Source organism: Eutrema salsugineum, unplaced genomic scaffold (genome assembly GCF_000478725.1).
Source record: "Eutrema salsugineum unplaced genomic scaffold, Eutsalg1_0 scaffold_7, whole genome shotgun sequence".
Lineage (NCBI taxonomy): Eukaryota > Viridiplantae > Streptophyta > Magnoliopsida > Brassicales > Brassicaceae > Eutrema > Eutrema salsugineum.
Window position 1 is genome coordinate 7,607,025 of NW_006256486.1, and position 13,209 is coordinate 7,620,233.

Sequence of the window (13,209 nt, forward strand, 5' to 3'; positions counted from 1 at the left end):
CTCATGTAGCTTAGTGCATATGAAAAACATGAAAATTTTCACAAAAAATGCTCATTCTAGTTGCATTTCGCATTTTAAGATCGAGTCTAGTTGCATCATGTAGGATTGCATCAATGCAAGGAGTAATGATAGGTTTTTTTTCCTAGAGAGTAAATCGCTTGAGAACTTGAACTAAATATGCTTGTGAAACTCATTTTGTGCTTGCAAAGTCTGAAACGATTTGAATATGAGAAACAAGTTTGAATTGAACTCAACTCTGATTAAGTGAGAACCTTGAACTTGACATCTAATTATCATGTTTGTGCATATCATCGTGAATTCATGGGTACCACATACATATTTGAGCTTTCTTATCCCTTTTAATCACTCTTGCTAGCTCAAATAGCTGATCTCTCATCTTGAGACAGTTCCATGCCTTTAGCCAAACTTTTCTTTGAAGCCTAAACACCCTTCTTGTGTGCATGATTTGTGAGGCCTTGTTTCTAGTAGACTTGGTAAAAAGTGTTGGGTTTAGAGCGACAAAGATAGTGCTGCATGTAGACACTGGTCCAACATCAAGGGCTAGTCTAGGTTTAGGTGAAAGTGAGAGCATCGGTCTTGAGTGTGCGAGCTGAAAAAGAAAAGAATCTGAGTGATGAAAGTGGAAAGAACCGGATTGGGTAGGGGAATGAATGCTTAAATGAAAGAAAGTGAGTCTGTGCTAAAATGAAAAGCTCATGTGTTGAAATGAAAAGAGCCTCATGGAAAGAAAAAGAAAGGATTCAAAAAGAGGCCTGGTTAAAGAAGAGCTTGTGTGTTAAAGAAAAGAAACTCGCTAAGTTGTTAAGGAAAACATTCCCCTAAGAGATGAAATGAAGAGAGTAACAAGAGCTGATTGAGTGTCAAAGACAAAATGCCATTTGGGGTGAGTAGACTAGAGAAAGAGTCTTGAGAGGTTCAATGACGAGTGTGGAAAGCATTTTGGGTACGGGGTAGATGCAGTTCTATCTTCGTATGTATCCGTTGCCTTTTACCCTTAGCATTTTACTAAAGTCTACTAATTTTTGAGTGATCCCCTTGCATGGAGTACCAGTTACTTGATTGAAATCATTTTAATCTCAAAACCCAGTCCCAAGCTAAATGAATTCACTTGATTTGCATGAACATGATCCACCCTGGTTACAAGCTTAACGAATGTTAAAGAGTTGAGAGAGAAGAGAACTTGTGGAGATTCCTTGTTTGAGTTGATATATATCTGAGTATGGCTTTGCATTGCATATTTGAGCATAAACTTGAGTTCTCATTGTGATCACTTCTCTCTAAAAGGAAATATGAACTCCCATTGCATTACAACGTCTTTCTCTCATTTGTTCTTTTTGCTTGAGGACAAGCAAAGGAAAAGTGTGGGGGAGTTGATATGTCTATATTTTGCATCATTTAGGCTGCATTTTAGAGTCCATATCATGTGTTTTCTCATGTATATCGAGTCTTTAGACATCAAAATAGGCCTTAGGATTTGCATTAGGTCCCATCGAGTTTTGCATGTTTTGAAGTCTTTATCAGATGCTTTGGAGGCTATTTGGAGCTCAAGAGGAGGATCAGGAGTGAAAACGGTGAAGAAAAGGGTAAAAAATGGTGAATATTGCTTGGAGGAATTTCTCGGCGAAAATTCGTACCGGCTGGATCAGAACATCGGCCAAAATCGTTACCGGATGGTCATTATCGGCTAAAAATTGTTATCGGGTGAAAATTCCACTCGGTAAGGTTTTATGCCGCAGCGAGAAGTTTTTACCGGCTAAAAAGCTTACCGCGGTATACGATTCTCGGACATTTTCCTTACCGCGGGAAGCCTTTATCGGCTAAACCTCATTTTCACCCGCACGCCACAAAGATCATCAAGGCCGGGAAACTTCCAGTCCGAACCAGCTTACAGGGTCTTCATCAAAGTTGGAGATAATCGAGTCAAGATCCCAGAACAGTTGAAATCACCTAATTCGGACCTGTGAGAAGAGAGATACGACCTCCTGAAGACACGCCTGTCTCGCATGCATCCGAAAGCCGATCAGATGAGTTTCAAAGAGTGCGTGGGACGAAGCCCTTCCGGTCAGAACTAGCCTACGGAGCCTACATCAATATTCAAGGTCTGTGAATGATCTTTCCGGAACGCCTGAGATCGGTCAATTTGGAGTCGTGTGCCGAAAGTTATTGATTCCGGAAAACAAGTTGGTCGATATGAGCCCAAATGAGCTGCGCTACGCGCTAAGTGTTTCCACAAGCCTCAGCATCGTTACCTCGACATTTGCATAGGCCGAGGCTCACCTCTTGAAAGCATTCTTGAGCTAGACCTCGTACCAACCCCTCGATATGTTGAGATCAAGGCATGCACGCAGGAAAAGCGAAGGTGAAAACGACTAAGTGTTGAACGTGCACCTTGGTATAAAGACCACAGCATTGCATGCCAGACTCTGTCTTCCTGAACCCCTCGACTACCAAGCTCCTCGGCATTACATGGCGAGGTCCCATGCCACAAATACAGAATCAGGAACAAGGTGACTTGGAGGACACACGTGAAGATGGATTGATGACTAGGATTTATGCATGTTCTTGACGTGTTCTTCATGAGAACTTCATCTTGATCCTTGCTCACGTGCACCTCTCGGCATCAAGACCTCGACTTCACTCTCTCACACACCGTGGTGCTCACCCAATGACCCAAGAAGATTGCTCAGTATCCGGTTTGTTCCGGGCTGACCCGCGACACTTACCCTTCACTATAAATAGATTTTAGGACCAGAAACCTAATCATCTTTATTTTATCTTGGATCTTACCTTATTTTTCTGCCTGTTTTAACTTTAAGAACTTGCCTCTTTTGTGAAACTTGATTAATCTAATCTGATATCTCGTTTTCATGTGAGAATCTTGTTCATGTTTATTTCTTTTATTCTCCAGCAATCAAACTCCTCATCATGACTAGCTACACGTCTTGCAAAGGACTTAGTGAGCTCGTTATGATCAGTGAGTAGTCGTTTAAGCGGCTTTAGATAGGTAGATTAGGGTGCTTTCATGATAGATTAGCGAGTTTAGGGGTCTAGTCTTGCATGTTTCATTCTTTAACCGACGAGATCTCTAAGCTGGATCCAAGCACATCACTTGAGGTTCAGATCTGAGACATATCTCGCATCAAAAGTGTTTGTAGAAATGTCTGAACCACTCGGTTAAAGGTTTAAGAGTCTTTTATCGCGAGAGTGATAGTTTGTTCTCTTAAATGACTTATTGAACTGGATCTTAAAGCTGACTGATTCATGCTTCTCAAAAGGGATTTTGGTATGAAAGAGGATCAGTTTAGATGTTTAATACTTTCATGAGAAGATTAACATACTTTAAGTTCATGTTAAATGAAACCGCTTGATAAATCTGATTCATTAACTTGCTAGTCTAGCTTGGAAGCACCCAAGTCTTATATCCTGTCTAAAGCTTCTGTCTTTATCATATATCATCATCATCCGATCATTTGCTTGTTTATTGTTAATCACTTGCATCTTCATCTAGTTCAAACCGCACCTTTTATCTCATTTTTATGTTCATTTGCTTGTTAAGTAGTTTAGATAAAAACCTTTACCTGTTCATCTTGACTTAAGATTACAAATAACATAGACTAGTGTCTCACACACAAGTTTGGATTGATAACCCCTTGTACTACAAGACAGGGGATTGATAAACTCTACAAAGAGTGGAAAACTCTTAGTTATCAATTGGCGCCGTTGCCAACTTGTGGGAGTATTAGTCTCTTATTTGTTCTTAAGATCAAGACTTTGCTTTCTTTTGTTTTACTAACTCTTTTGCAAGTTCTGGCTTTGCTTTCAGGTGCATGAAAACCAGGTCTCGCAGCACAGAACCGCCTCTCCCTTACGACAATAACATCAACCGGATTGAAAGGCGAGCTCGCGAGAGAGTAAGGCACTTTGAACGGCTTGGAATGGCAGAACAGCAAAGAATAGAGCAGCAGGCTCAAGATACTGAGCACCAGGCTCAGGCTAATCAAGCACAGGCAGAAAGGAATGAACAACAAGCCTATGTTAACCAACAACAGGCTCACAGAAATGAAAGGCTTGCTCAGCAAAACCAACATCAAGCCAATAGAAATGAGCAGCAAGCCCATCATGTTCATCCGCCTCCGCCACCAGCTCAGAGACAACCTCCTCCGGTCTTTGTTGGAGAAAATGACCGAGCTAATGCGCACCAATATAGAGCCGGATTCAGGCACCACCTGTGCAAAACAACAACTTTGAAGTTAAAGCTTCCCTACTCAATATGGTGCAGAACACCAAGTTTCACGGTCTACCCGGAGAGGACTCTCTTGAGCATCTAGATCAATTTGATCGAGTTTGCGACCTGACAAAACAAACTCTGAGCTGGTGTTCCATAATCATTAATTTTACTACTGGAGGATATACCGATGATGACTACCGATGGAAAGCAAAAGAGCATTCACTACAAGAAAACAATCGTTTTCCAACGGTCCATTACGACGGTTTAAAAATCGTCGCAAACTTACAACGATTGTACGACGATTTTACGTCAAACAAAAAAAAAACGTCGTAAAACCGTCGTACAAAAAAGTCGTCGTAACTTAGTCGTACAATTTACGACGAATTACGACGATTGTACATCGATAACGAGAAATTTGATATTAATTGCAAAATCGTCATAAATTAGATGTAACATTACGACGAATATATGACGACTTGTATTCGATGTAGACTTACGACGATTTTACGTCGATAAAGGAGTTAGGTGAAGAACATTTAAAACATGTCTACCTAACTAATGTAGAAGAAAGATTTTATCGCATAATCGACGTAAAATCGTCGTAATATTATTTTTGAATGTAAAATTGATGTAAAAAGTCGTCGTAAAAGCGTCGTAAAGCCCGAAATTTTGTTATAAATAGATCTTCATTCCTTCTTTCAATCACAACACATCATCATTCAAACATAAGAGCATCATCATCCTGGAGACTCATTGTAGGTCTCTTAAACCTTAGTATAGTGTTGTAAATCCTGATATATTGGGTTGTCCATTGCTGAAAACCCGAATTAGTAGTTATTTCTTTGAAAAAAAGAAGTAATACTATTAAAAGGTTTACTCCATTCACGTGGCTAGACGTGACACAAGAGACCGGCTCTTTTATTGTCTAATCAATAAAAAGAGATAGTATTTTGAGTTTATTTCAAGATGTCTATATACGAGCTAAGAAGCTGGATGTGTATGCGTAAAGATTCAGATGGGACGTTGACAGAAGAGTTCAAGAATGGGTTAGAAATATTTATGTATCAGGCTACAAATATGGAGAGAACGAAAGATAGCGGGAAGATGGTTTGTCCATGTTTGAAATGCTAGAATACGAGGTATACACTAACCAAAACCGTGTGGACGCATTTATTAAATAGAGGGTTTATGCCGCAATATTTTGTTTGGTATCTACATGGAGAAGGATATGGCAGTAATACTCATGGGAATGCTGGCAGTAGTAGTAATTATCAAAGTCATGTTGATTTTGATGAATTGAATTATGGTCATCAGCCTAATCAGTATCAATCTGATCAAAGTCTAGATCATGATAGGATGCATGAGATGGTGACTGATGCATTTCATGAAATGCATACTGGTAATGTTGTTGAGGAACCTAATGTAGATGCCAAACAATTTTATGATTTGTTAGACAATGATAATCAGCCAATCTACGAAGGATGTAGAGAAGGCATGTCTAAATTATCGTTGGTAGCTAGGATGATGTCAATTAAAATAGATCATAACCTGGCTGAGGTTTGCATAGATGATTGGGCTGATCTTCTGAAAGAGTATCTACCGGAGGATAACTTGGCAGCGGCAACATACTATGAAATACAGAAGTTGATTTTAGTCTTGGTCTACCTTCTGAGGTATAGATGTATGTGTTGACAATTGTATGATATTTTGGAAAGATGATGATCAGTTGAAGGAATGTCGATTTTGCCAAAAACCAAGATACAGACCGCAAACTGGTGGACGTAAAAGGATATCGTACCAACGTATGTGGTATCTCCCTATAACTGATAGGTTAAAACGGCTTTATCAATCTGAAAGGACAGCTTCATCAATAAGATGGCATGCGGTACATACACAAGTAGATGGAGAAGTTGTTCATCCATCAGATGCAAAGGCATGGAAACACTTCAATATGGTATACCCAGATTTTGCTAAGTTCAAACGGAATGTCTATCTTGGTCTGTGCACTGATGGTTTTAGTCCATTTGGTATGTCTGGTAGACAATATTCATTATGGCCAGTAATCCTAACTCCTTATAACCTTCCTCCAGATTTGTGCATGCAAAGGGAATTTCTTTTCCTAAGTATTTTGGTTCCAGGTCCCAATAATCCAAAGCGAGCTCTCGATGTATTTCTGCAGCCACTCATACATGAGTTGAATCAGTTATGGTATACCGGCGTTCGCACATATGACTGTTCTACGGGAAAAAAATTTATTATGCGGGCTGTGCTTATGTGGACAATAAGCGATTTCCCCGCTTATGGTATACTATCAGGATGGACTACACATGGGAGGTTATCTTGTCCTTATTGTCTTCATCGAACTGATGCGTTTCAGCTAAAACATGGTAGAAAAACTTGTTGGTTTGATTGTCACCGGAGGTTTTTACCGGATAACCATCCATATCGGAGGAACAAGAGGTTATTTATGAAGAACAAAAGTGTACATGTCCCTCCACCCGTAAATTTAACAGGAGCTGATATACATGCGCAAATCAAGCATTGGGGGGCAGAGGAAACAGTAATGCGTGGGGGAAACTGGCACACTCCTGCAAATATGCCTGAAGGTTATGGAGTTCATCATAAATGGCACAAGAAAAGTATATTTTGGCAACTACCCTATTGGAAATATCATCTGCTCAGACACAATCTTGATGTCATGCACATTGAAAAAACTTTTTTGAGAACATCATGCATACAGTTATGAACGTAGCGGGAAGAACAAAAGACAATGGTAACTCAAGATTGGACTTGCCTGATTTATGCAACAGAAGTGAGTTGCATATACTGAGAAACGAGAAAGCACCAGTTCCTGTATTTCGGTTGAGTGCAGATCAAAAGTCAGCGTTGTTCAGATGAGTTTCTTCTGACGTTAAATTTCCTGATGGGTATGTTTCTAATCTTTCTAAATCTGTTGAGAAGGGGGTAAAGTTTGCAGGGATGAAAAGTCATGACTGCCATGTGTTTATGCAACGATTATTTCCATTTGCATTTGCTGAACTCTTGCCCAAAAATGTCCATGAAGCTGTTGGAGGCATTGGTGCTTTTTTTCAGGATCTTAGTGATATGTCTATATTTTACATCATTTAGAGTGCATTTTAGAGTCCTCATCTTGTGTTTTCCCATGTAAATTGAATCTCTAGGCATGAAAATAGGATTTAGGGCTTGCATTAGGTCCCAAAGAGTTTTGCATGTTTTGAAGTCTTTATCAGGTGCTTTGGGAGTCATTTGGAGCTTAAGAAGAGGAGCAGAGAAGAAGACGGTGAAGAAAAGGGTCAAAAATGGTGAAAACCGCTTGGAGGAATTTCTCGGCCAAATCGCGTACCGGACGGACAGAAACCTCGGTCAAAATCCTTACCGATCGCTCATTACCGGCCAAAATCCTTACCGATCGTTCAACCTCGACCAAAAAGCTTACCGATCGCTCAGCACCGACCAAAATCCGTACCGATCGACCAAAGTCAGCCTGGGTCGAAGATCAGGCGTAAATACCGCGGGTTGAGTTTTGTCCGAGGCGAAGGAATTTTTACGACCAAAAAGCTTACCGCGGTACACAGCCCTCGGTCATTTTCCTTACCGCGGGAAGCTTTTCTCGACCAAAATCTGTCCTTGTCCGCGCGTCTCAAAGATCTGCAATCCGGGGAACCTTCCGGTCCGAACCAGTTGGCGGGGTCTTCAGCAAAGTTGGAGATAATCAAACAAAGATCCCAGAACAGTTGGAATCATCCAATTCGGACCCGTGGGGAGAAAGATACAGCTTCCGGAAGATGCACCAACATTACGCGCATCCGAGAACCGAACGGCGGAGCACAAAGATCACGGCGGACGGAACCTTTCCGGACCGAACCAGCTTGCCCGGTCTTCATCAAAGTTTGAGATCTGTGAAAGACCTTTTCAGAAAAGTTGGGGTCGCTCAATTCGGACGAGTGGTTTGAAAGATAAAGTCTCCAGAGTTCACATCGGTCCAAACAGCTTATTTTCCGGTGATTCCAATGCGGTTCAAAGATGTGAAATCCAGGAAGCCTTCTACTTCCCAAGCTCCGACGCTTTCTTCATCAAAGTTCGAGATTATTGAGTCATCTTGACTATGGGACTGGTCTCAGTACATTTGGAGTCGTGGGTTGAAAGTTACTGCTTCCGGAAGGCGACATGGTCAATACGAGCCCAATTATGTTGCAAAATACGCGCTAAGTGTTTTCTCAGGGCTCGGCATCATTACCTCGACATCGGCCAAGTCAAGGCTCATATTTTGGGAGTATTCTGAACTAGGCCTCGTGCTGACACGTCGGCACGTTGGAATCAAGGCATGCACACGTAAGAAATGAAGCTGGAAACAACTAAGTGTTGAACGTGCACCTCGGTGTAGCGACCTCGGCGTGCATGCCGGACCCTGTTCGCCCAAACCCCTCGACTACCAAGCGCCTCGGCATTTCATGCCGAGGTCCATTGTCACAAACCCAGAATCAAGAACAAAGCTGCCCAAGAACACACACGTGAAGATGGATCAAAGACTAGGGTTCATGCATGTTCTTGACGTGTTCTTCACGAGATCTTCATTTGGATCTGGACTCACGTGCACTCCTCGACATGAAGACCTCGGCTTCACTCTCCGACACACCGTGGCACTCACCCATCAACCCAAGAACGCGGTTCAGTACCCGGTTTGTTCCGGGCTGACCCGCGACACTTTACCTTTGCTATATATACATTTTGAGACTAAAAACCTAATCATCTGATCTCTTATCTGTTTTTAGCTTTAAGAACTTGCCTTTTTGGTGAAACTTGATGATTTGAATCCGATATCTTGTTTTTGCATGAGAAATCTTGTTCTTTCTTTATTTCTTTTATCATCTAACATTAAACTCCTCATCATGACCAGCTACACGTCTTGCAAAGGACTCAGTGAGCTCGTTATGATTAGTGAGTAGTCGTTTAAGCGGCTTTAGATGAGTAGATTAGGGTGCTTTCAAGGTGGATTAGTGGGTTTAGGTGTCTAGTCTTGCATGTTTCATTCTTTAACCGACGAGATCTCTAGGCTGGATCCAAGCACATCACTTGAGGTTCAGATCTGAGACATATCTCGCATCAAAAGTGTTTGTAGAAATGTCTGAACCACTCGGTTAAGGGTTTAAGAGTCTTTCATCGCGAGAGTGATAGTTTGTTCTCTTAAATGACATTTTTGAACTGATTCTTATTGCTGATTGATTCGATGCTTCTCAAAAGACATTTTTGGTATGAAGGAGGATCAATTTAGATGCTTAATACTTTCATGAGAAGATTAACATGCCTTGAGTTCAAAGTTAAATGAAACCGCTTGATGTTTTGATTCATTAACCCACTAGTTGAACTTGGGAGCACCCGAGTCAAGTATCTCGTCTAAAGTCTCTTGCTTTATTACATATTATCATCATCTGAATCGCTTAGTTATCATTTGCATCTTTGCTTTGTTTGATTCTCATCATTTACTTTACTTACATGCTTAATCGTTGTTATTTAGCTTAGTAAAACCTTCACCTTTTTATCTTGACTTAAATAAACAAACAACATAGACTAGTGTCTCGTTGACAAGTCTGGATTGACACCTCTTAGTACTACTTTGACAAGGGGATTGATAGCCCTGAGATCTAAAAAGTCTTATCTATCAATTGGCGCCGTTGCCAACTTGTCGGAGCATTAGTCTTTTGTTTGTTCTTGAGCTCAAGATTTTAACTTTCTTTGTTTTACTAACTTCTTTGCAAGTTCTTGTGTTGCTTTCAGGTGCATGAAAACCAGGTCTCGGAGCACAGAACCGCCTTTACCGTACGACGACAACATCAACCGGATTGAGAGGCGAGCTCGCGAGAGGGAACGGCATTTTGAACGACTTGGAATGGCAGAACAGCAAAGGATCGAGCAACAGGCTCAAGAAGCCGAACACCAGGCTCCTGCTAATCAGGCGCAGGCAGGCAGGAATGAACAACAAGCCTATGTTAACCAACAACAGGCTCAAAGGAACGAGAGGCTTGCTTAGCAAAACCAACAACAAGCTAATAGGAACGAGCAACAAGCCCACCATGTTCATCCGCCACCGCCACAAGCTCAGAGACAACCTCCTCCGGTCTTTGTTGGAGAGAACGACCGAGCTAATGCGCACCAATACCGAGCTGGGATTCAAGCTCCACCGGTTCAAAACAACAACTTTGAGGTTAAAGCTTCCCTGCTCAATATGGTGCAGAACTCAAAGTTCCACGGTCTAGCCGGAGAAGACCCCCTTGAGCATCTAGATCAGTTTGATCGGGTTTGCGACCTTACTAAGATCAATGGTGTCTCGGAAGATAGCTTCAAGCTACGCTTGTTCCCATTTAGCCTCGGTGATAAAGCTCACCAGTGGGAAAAGAACCTCCCGAGGGGTTCTATACAAACCTGGGAGCAGTGTAAACTGGCGTTCTTATCAAAGTTCTTTTCCACATCACGCACGGCTAAACTCAGAAACCAGATCTCAAGCTTCACGCAGCACAACAACGAGAGCTTTAGCGAAGCTTGGGAACGGTTTAGAAGCTACACTAACCAATGCCCCCACCACGGCTTCTCAGAGGCATCCCTCTTGAGTACTTTATACCGAGGTGCACTCCCCAAGATCAGAAACCAACTCGATACAGCTTCAAATGGAAATTTTCTTGGGAAAAAGATCAATGCGGCAATGGAACTAGTCGAGAACCTATCCATGTCTAATGATACTTATGGCGAAGACTTTGATAGAGTAAACCGTACAGAGGGCTCCAATGAAGAACAGCGTATGAAAAAGGATATAAGAGAGCTTCAGAGCAAGCTTGACAAGGTTCTGATGGCGACTCAAAAGCCAATACACTTTGTAGGCGAGTTTGATGAGCAAGGGCCAAGTTTTGACAATGTTAATGAAGATGGTCTAACTCAAGAGGAGCTGAACTACATAGGGAATCAGCAGAGGTATCAGCGGTTTAACAACTACAACAGTAACCCAAACCTCTCATACAGAAACCCGAATGTAGCTAACCCTCAAGACCAAGTGTACCCTGCTCAGCAACAACAACAAAGCTACGCTCCAAAAGCTCCTTTTCAGAATACCTTCCAGCCCAAACAACAGTTCAGTGGGAAACAGCACGGCTACACTCATCAGAATCAAGCGGCTCAGGGTAACAACTTCACCAGCCAACCGCAACATCACAAGTTTCCACCAGGGTTCAATCCGCAGCCGATGGGTAATCAGCAACAGAATCAGGGAACGGGTCAGAATCAGATGGGAAACGATGTCTGTGGGATCTTACAGCAACTGTTACAGGGTCAGCAGAGAGTTGAGAGCCAGCACGCGACAATGCAGCAAGATATCAGAGAGCTTAAGCAGAATCAAGCCTCTACATCATCCCGAGGCCCGGCTTTACCAGGTAAACCAGAGCCCAATCCCAAGGAGTACGTGAACGCCATTACATTGAGGAGTGGCAAGGAACTACAAGCTCCGAAGCCTAAGACTAAGCTCATTGAGGCCAATGAGCAATTAGAGGGGGAAGCAGCCTCAGGTGATGCGTGTAAAGAAGCGGATTTTGAGAAAGAACCGATCAAGGACAAAGGAAAAGAGGTGGAAAAGACAACTGAGCTTGAAAAGCCATACGTTCCACCACCACCTTACCAACCCAAGATACCGTTCCCAGGGCGTTTCAAAAAGAAAATCTTAGACAAAGCCAAAGCGGTCTTTGAGAAACACTTGGAGAACACGCAACTCACCTTACCCATTATAGATGCTTTCTTAGCTATACCACAGCTTGGGAAGTTTCTAAAGGATGCGATCCTCAACAAGACAAAGGAGCTCCAGGGTATGGTAATACTGAGCCATGAATGCAGCGCCATAATACAAAGGAGGTCTATACCAAGGAAGCTATCCGATCCGGGCAGCTTTACCTTACCGTGTGCTTTAGGTCACTTGAAGTTCTCAAACTGCTTGTGTGATCTAGGAGCTTCTGTGAGCCTAATGCCATACACGGTGGCGAAGAGATTGGGATACAAGAGTTACAAGCCGGCCAAGATCTCTCTTATACTAGCTGATAGATCGGTTCGCTTACCGGTGGGTTTGCTTGAGGATTTGCCTTTAAGGATCGGTGAGATAGAAATCCCCACGGACTTCATAGTCCTTGAGATGGACGAGGAACCATTGGACCCTATCATCTTGGGCCGACCGTTCCTAGCGACCGCAGGAGCCATTATAGATGTGAGAGGAGGAATGATTGAACTACACATCGGTTCCGAGAATATGAAGTTCAATGTGAAAGAGATGATGAAGAAACCGACCATTGGAGGTCAGGTTTTCTATGTGGAAGTGATGGAGGAGCTAGCTGATGAGCTCCTGGAAGAGTTGAACGCAGAGGATCCGTTACAAGTGGTCCTTACACGTGAACAAAGCGAGCACGGGTACTTGAACGAGGAAAGCGAGGTGTACAAGCAACTTTTGGACCAACCGAAGGAACTTGGAGCTGAGGCTAGGTTTTTGGAGCTCAGGAAGAGTGGCCTCGACATCTTAGACAGCGAGGGGTCCATGGGAACAGAGGAGACACCTCGGGATATCATGGCCGTGGCAACTCATATCGAGGCCGATGGTAATCCGCACGAGAACAAGGAAAAGGCCGAGGAAGCTGTTCCGGGCCAATGTAGCTTTGATACCGATTGGAATGAGGCAGACGCTCCCCCTGTTGAGCTCAAGCCTCTACCAACAGGGCTCAGGTATGCGTTCTTAGGCTTGAACTCCACTTTCCCTGTGATCATAAACGATAGTTTGCTTGGACATGAAGAACGTGCATTGCTTAATGAAATAAAGAAATTCAGGAGAGCAATAGGGTATTCCTTGGCCGACATAAGAGGAATCTCTCCTGATATATGCACTCACCGGATCCACCTGGAGGACCAAGCCATGTCCT

General features: G+C 42.7%; 1 non-coding gene across 1 annotated transcript; it reads right to left on the reverse strand.

Moving 5' to 3' along the window:
* Positions 1-10,748: 10,748 nt before the first annotated feature.
* On the reverse strand, positions 10,749-10,855 carry LOC112083264. Its single transcript, XR_002897553.1, has one exon. It is a non-coding gene; the product is annotated as a small nucleolar RNA R71 (small nucleolar RNA).
* Positions 10,856-13,209: the final 2,354 nt, after the last annotated feature.